General features: G+C 37.7%; 1 pseudogene; it reads left to right on the top strand.

Moving 5' to 3' along the window:
• The first annotated feature begins 5239 nt into the window (after positions 1-5239).
• Positions 5240-6804, top strand: LOC145136241 (protein VAPYRIN-LIKE pseudogene; annotated as a pseudogene).
• The last annotated feature ends 826 nt before the right edge of the window (positions 6805-7630 follow it).

The raw sequence follows: 7630 nt of genomic DNA, 5'->3' as shown, positions 1-7630 counted from the left end.
GATAATACTGACGACAATCTCTCGCATATTAGCCCTCCCTGCCACACTTGTGGCACCTGGTCCTTGATAGACACAAACCCTTATGCACCTTTCTGCACTTACTACAAGTGTAGGCCTTTTGGCCTCCAGATTGGGAATTAATGGGCTTGAACCACTTAGCTGTAGGTTGAGTCTGAACTGGGGTATATCTCTTCTCTCTCTCATCTGTGTCTCAATATCAATCTCTCTCCTCCGAGAAAATGACTGTAGCTCTCCTAGGGTCTGATATCGTTGAGTCGACACAAACTATCGAATCTTAGTCTTGAGCATGCTCACGTATTGTGAAATTTGTACCTACTCCAAAGTAGCATACTCAGGTCAGAAAAGGGATCTCTTTGTAAACATCTTTGTGATCTCCATCATTGATTTCATCATCTGCTTGAGAGACAGATACTCCTGAGTCAATCCCTCTCTCTCTCTCTCTCTCTCTCTCTCTCTCTCTCTCTCTCTCTCTCTATACCAGTGTAACATACTCAGTGTGGAACATCTCTGTGAACTAATCCCAAGTCACAACGGCTCGCTCCGTAGTAGAAAAGGTCTGAGTTGAAAACTTCTACAAGTTCTTCACCCCCAAGCGAAGAAGGTTCAATGCAAACTTCACCTTCAAGGACTCCGGGTACGAATAGGTGTAGAAACACCCCTCAACATCATATATCCACCTCATAGAAACAATCGGGTCCCTGAGCCCATTGAACTCCAAGGGCTTCATGTTACTGAACTCCCGGTACTGCATCGACCCTACTCCATGAAGTCTTTACAACAACGACAATTGCAATGGATGTGACAACAACATCAGTGACGACAACATATCCCTCGTCAAACATCTCAATCAACACGGTCTTAACAGACCCGAACACCTCTGGAATATCCTCTATGACTACCAAAGTCACCTAAGTAGTGATCAGATCTCAGATCTCGTCATCACTCAATCCTAGCCTCTCCGGACCATCAACACCTGAACTGGAACCTCACGTCACCACCATAATAAAAATAAACCAGGAACATGTCAAAAATCACATCATAGCATAACAAACTACAACCAAACTACTTACTCCCTGGAATCCAAGACTTCCATGACATGTATACGGGTCATATGCTTTCGGTAGTATGAGCCCATACTACCTTCCGTACCTACTTGTATTTATCTCAAGAGTCGCCACGAAATTCTTGGGCCATTAGGCCCAATATAAGTAGGGGTATGCACACACACTCCTAAGAGTGACCACTAACTCCCTGATTCTTCTACGACTCTATTAGCCACGGTCTCATCCCATGAAACCTTCACTAACACTACAACTGCCATGTGTATGTTGATCATACATAATGTCGGATCCGATTGACAGTCGAATAATTATATCAATTGGACCGCTCTCCTGAGCCTATAACATCTAGTTGGACCGCTCTCCTTGGGCCTACATTATCAACTGAACCGCTCGAGTATTTTGGCCTACAACACAGAGCATGACCATCTCAACCCAACCATAATATGTTGACATATGCAAATACAATAACAAGCAAACACAAGTAATCATAATAGATCTACCAATCTAACAGATCACTACAACATATCAACATCTTAACACATAAAGTATACATACTATAGTATAAAGTATAGTGAGAAAACTCACCTCACAGACGACAGATAATCACCACAAATCACACAGAGGTAAATAATGGCACTACGAACCACCTATACATCAATTAGAGACAAATCCTTAATCTATAGTCTAAAACCCCACAACTTGACCAAAAAGTCAACCTGGTCAAAATTTCAACGGTCAAGTCACCATGTCGTGGCCAACATCATGGCCACATCGTGGTGGCTACACGCCAAAATAGTCATGGTGAAACTGACCACCACGTCGTGGCAAGCAATATGTTGTGTCGTGGGAACTGGTTTTAACATCTTAATGGATTAAGCTCTTAACCCTTACTCTCCAGAGCTCAAAAGCTCACATCTGATCCTTCCAAATGTCTTGATGGAGAAAGTTTCTAACTTTATCCATTAAGTCATCCGAATAAGTTAAGATCTCTAAACCTAAGTTATTAATGGATGCACCAAAAGCATAAATACCAAACTAAATCATGCAGGTCATCTTTCTAACCACCACCATGGTCCATAAGCCATAAAATGCACTCAAGGGTTTTGGAATTCACTCAAAATCCAAGAACAATAAGATTTTGACTAAAAATCCATTCCTATAAGGTCCAAACTTCATCCTTTAAAGCTCGGGACCTTCTCTTCATTAAATTAAATCTCACCATCCCCAAAATAAGAAACATCTTGAAATCGGATGTCACATCAGATAACAAGAAGCATAGGTGGTGTTCAACGACTCTTAACTACACTGAGGGAGGTCCATATAGTATCTTCCACGCTGTTGACGCCTTGTACCTCATAGTCTGAGAGAGGGGATTTGATTTTGAGAATGATTTGCGAGATATGAAGCAAAATTGAAGTGCAAGTGGTGGTTTATGTATCATCAATCAAGGAAAGCATATAAGTAAGGGATTTGGGGACTATTCAAAAATATATGAATCCGATTGATAGATCGAAAAATCCAAAAAAAAAATATATGTAAAATTATAAAAAAAAAATTGTGATATCTTATTTTTCGGATTTTGATAGTCACTTCATAAAATTTTTAGATATTTCAGATATCCAAAATTCGAAAAATATGTTCTTTAATTATTTTTAAATGTTTTATTTAGCGTAAATTGTAAAACAAAAAAAAATATTAATAAAAGTTTGATTTTGACACTACATTTTCCCATTCGTTTCAATGTTGATCATTTAATCAGTTAACTCAGTTGTTAGCTGATGTGGCATGATGGTGTGTCATAACTTTATGATGTGGTGGTAGCATGACATGATGACGTGACATTTTTTGGGTGTCAGAATTGGGAAAAAAAAATAGTGGCTTAACTGAAAATATATAAACGATGTCAAAATTAAACTTTTCTTTTAAAAAAATGTAGTATCTTTTGTGCAATTTTCATTTAATATAACATAATAATTAGAATTTGTTGGAGGGTTGGAGACCCTTTATGGGCAACCTTTTAGAGCGAAACAACAAAACGAAATGAGTGTCTACACATGAAGTGTCATAATCTCAATGATATTAGTTTTCATTTCAATCTCCAATACCATTGATGCTAATGTGAGATGCTCTAAAGTTAGTAGACGAAAAGAATTCAGTGTATTATAGAACAAATTACATGTGTCAATCTATTCAACTTTAAAGAATTTAATAAATTGTAGACGCCCTAAACTTATTGGATGAAATAAAAGATTATATAGAAAGAAGTGTTGTATCAAGCAGTGGATTTCGTAACAAGTTGAATATTAAGACATGAAGTTCTTGTGACCAACATTTGAGGCTATAAAATCTAGGTGTTCTATTGTAAATTTGTAACGAACGAATAACCAAAACTTTTTATTTTGTAAGGAACGCGATTAAGAAACCATGATATCCGATGGACAATTAAAATCGTGAATTTGCCGAGGAAAATCCAAGAGATATATAGAGATTGGAGTCCAAACCAATGTATGTGTAGACGTCAATTTTTTTGTTTTGCTTCAAAAGCTTGCCCACAAAAGGATCCCCAACCATGCAACAAGTCCTTATTATATTATAATAAGAGCAAATTATACAAAAGACACTAAGTTTTCAAAAAAAAAATTGATTTTGACACTGTTTTCTTTTCAGTTAAGTCACCATTTTTTTCCAATTTTGACACCGAGAAAGTGATGTCACCGAAACGTGTCAGGTTAGTATGTCATGTCAATGTCACGTCATCAAAACTAACACATAACCATGTCATGTCTGTTGATAACTGGATTGACCGGTCAAATGGTCAATATGGAAACAAATTGAAAAAATTATGGTCAAAATCATATTTTTATAAAAACTTAGTGTCTTAATTGTAAGAAAAATAACACAGTTTCAAAATCATTTTTTTTTAACTTAGTGTCTTTTGTAACTTAATTGGATTAATTAAGGTTACTGTCGTTGTTCACATTTCATCATCCTCGTTCCTCATTAGTCCTTCCAAACTTCCAAACTCATAATACTTTTAATTAATACGATTTGAACTTAGATGAAATGGTGATGTTTTTATAACTGAGATGGTCATCAAAGTCAAAACTATTATCAATTTCTTAGTCCTTCCAAACTTCCAAACTCATAATACTTTTAATTAATACGATTTGAACTTAGATGAAATGGTGATGTTTTTATAACTGAGATGGTCATCAAAGTCAAAACTATTATCAATTTCTTAATTTAGCCATGATAATGTGATTGAAGACATACATATTTGTGATGTAATTTTGGATCGATTTCCTATATAAAATTTAAGCTTAAAATCTTTAGATTTCTAGATTTCTAGATTGAGGTTAAATTCTTGGTTCAACGACGCTAATTTACGCTCACGTATATAATGTGTTTGAATACACACATATATGTGATGTTATTCGTAATCGATTTCATCCATCGAACTTGAAAAAATTGAAACTTATTCATTTTTATTTGAAAATATTGTCAAATGCTTAATGCATGCATTCTAATTGAAGCTCAAGACGTCGTGTGATTGGAATTAACAATTATATATAGTATTAATTCTCAATGGTCTTAAGAATAATAACCTTTCGGCACTTCAGATTTTTGCCATAGTAGTTTGAATTGTTGATAACTTTAAACCCTGATCAATGGTTGGTCAATACTGGATATGTGTCCGTGTCCGTGTCCGTGTCCGTGTCCGTGTCCAGTACAATACAGTACATGTGTTATGTTACTCTACCATTTTTATTAACTTTACTTATAAAACACATAATTCTTGTGAATATGTGATTTCATGATTAGCATTTAATTGGGCCTTGTTCCTAACATCGATCCATTAGAAACAATCAAACAAGTAGCAATTTTCCTATCTATTTGTCAAAATCAAATATAAAGATTCCCACTTTCCAAGGTTGCTCTAAACTTGGATGCCATTCAAAATGGTCCCCAAATTATAATAATATTATACACTAATAAACATTATAATTAGCGTGTTGGTAGGGTCAAACAAGTTAACTAAGTCTTGCTTCGCTCATCTTCCGGTATGTTAGAAAAGTACATCTTTTTTGTTAGAAAAAGTCTCCTAATCACTCCATATATATATATACTAAAAACCTCCATTTGACCAACAGAATGCCATGGACAGACTGGTCAAACCAGATGTGGAGGAGTTGAACCTAGTGTTCATCAGAGGCCAGAAATGTTCTACTACCTTTACGTTAACCAATCTCATGCACACCATGCCAGTTGCTGTGTTTCTCGACACCACAAACCCCACTCGATTCTCCTTCCACCACGCTTTAGTCGTCCTTCCACCTCTATCCACCGTTTCTTTCACTCTTTTCCTATCTCAATCCTCTGATCAGCCGCCAATTACCGCCCCTAATCCAGACACCATTCTCGTCCGCTCATCAATCGTGCTCGCCGGAAATACCAATCAGGAAAACCTCCCTCTCTTATTCTCCAAATCCGGGCGGCATATCTTCAACGACGCCACAATTCCGATCAATTTTGTTGGCCATGACATTATTGATTTCCTCCTCTCGTCTCCCACTTCTAAAATTGTTAACCCTTCGTTTATTCTATCACGAGCCTTTTCATTTTGCAACAATCATGAGCTCAATTCTTTATTGAGATCAGCTGCTAAAACCGGGAACTTACTATTCTTTTCGTCTTTGATAACCGCCGGTGCTGACGTGAACCACCGAGATGTGGACCGGGAATCGGTGATGTCGTTAGCCATCCGGTCGGGAAACGTGGACATGGTTCGGGTCATGGTTGAATCCAATTTCGTGATTGACCATTCGGTTGACCGTTTTCTACATGATGCAGCGTGTGTAAATGGGGTGGAGACAATGGAAGTTTTATGTATGAATTATCTAGATATCGATATAAACTCAGTTAATTCCCGAGGCCAAACGGCTCTACATATAGCCGCAAATCATGGGTACATTGAAGTCCTTGAGTTTTTAGTTACATTAGGGAGTGATTCCGACATTGTGGATAACAAAGGGTGGACCCCGCTTCACTGTGCTTCGAGTGAAGGCCATGTGGCGGCGGTTGAGTTCTTACTAACCTCATCGATTTTTGTGAAGTACGCGGTGACTAAAGAGGGGAAGACCGCGATCGCTCTTGCGTACGAGAATGATCACGTGGATTTATACGATATGTTGTATTTGAGAGATGTTTTGCATAAAGCTGCCACTGTAAATGATGTTAGTGGATTAAAGAAATGTTTGGCAGAAGGTGCGGTGGTGAATGGGAAGGATCAGAATGGGTGGACCGCTTTACACAGAGCGGCTTTTAAGGGTCGGGTTGAAAGTGTGAAACTTTTACTGAGTCATGGTGCGCGGGTTGATGTGGAGGATAATGACGGGTGCACGCCTTTACATCGGGCGGTTGATGCGGGTCATGGTCAGGTGGCTATGCTACTAGTGGCTCAAGGTGCAAGAGCTAGTACCAAGTCTCTTACTGATCATATGTCTTTGAAGAATTATCATTCCCTTGTCGATCCTCTTTGTTAATTGGCTTAAGATTCTAGTAAATGGTGTGAGGTTTTCGTTAGTTATATGATCTAGAATCAACATTGTGTATAGCATGAATAATTGACAAACACGATTTTAATGTTGTAAATGAAATGGTGAACATGATTTGTACCGAATTCGATTAGTATTAAACCGTATTTATATTTTACAGATTAAGATGTGGAGGTGCATATGGGCCAAACCAGACTAGTGTAGGCCCAGTTTGATCAAAGTCTCATTTATAATGTAAAGACTAGTTTTAGTAGCGAGTAAATTATTGAAATGGTACATGTGATTTTGGCAAAATTACATGTTAAGTCCCTAAATTTTGTTTTACATTCGGATCGTCCCTATATTTTCTTTTTATTGTAAATTTGCAATGACTATTATATCCTTTTTATTTTTTTAATTTAATTCTAGCTTATTAATTATTAATAAATACAGTAAAATAACGTGGGCCCCCACCAAGCTACCCACTCCCCTTTGTCTTATATATCGTACCATGACTCCATCTCTTTGTTTGTGATAAACCGGAGAAATCTAAACCACCACCAACCACCGAACATCCACTTTCGGAAACAACCCTTTCTGATCTGCGTTCTAAAGCCACCATCAACCATCAGGAACCATTGGATTGTCACCACCATCAACCATCAGGAACCATTGTACAATTGTTTAATTTATGAACCTTCAATTATTGAAATCAAAGGCAGCCACCGACCATTACCGGATCGTCGCCACCTCCCATTACCGGAATATCTCCGCCTATAACATCTACTCTGCCTCACATCTTATATCCGCAAAATCAAGATGTTTTTGTGTGTACAACGCTAGCTACTTTGCCTTTTTTTTCTCTCGTCGGAAATGTCAGTTACAACCACCATCATCTACTTTGCTTTGCATCTGCTCCGCCTCACGGTCCCAACTCTGCAGATCGATGTACCTTTGTGTGTGTACATCCCTAGCTTTACAGATCGATCCTAGGTTTGATTTAGATTTCTGATA

Source organism: Lactuca virosa, chromosome 9 (genome assembly GCF_052849685.1).
Source record: "Lactuca virosa cultivar CGN04683 chromosome 9, Lactuca_virosa_CGN04683_v6, whole genome shotgun sequence".
NCBI classification, from domain to species: domain Eukaryota; kingdom Viridiplantae; phylum Streptophyta; class Magnoliopsida; order Asterales; family Asteraceae; genus Lactuca; species Lactuca virosa.
Note: the sequence above shows the minus strand (reverse complement) of the source record. Positions and strands in the feature narration are given on the sequence as shown.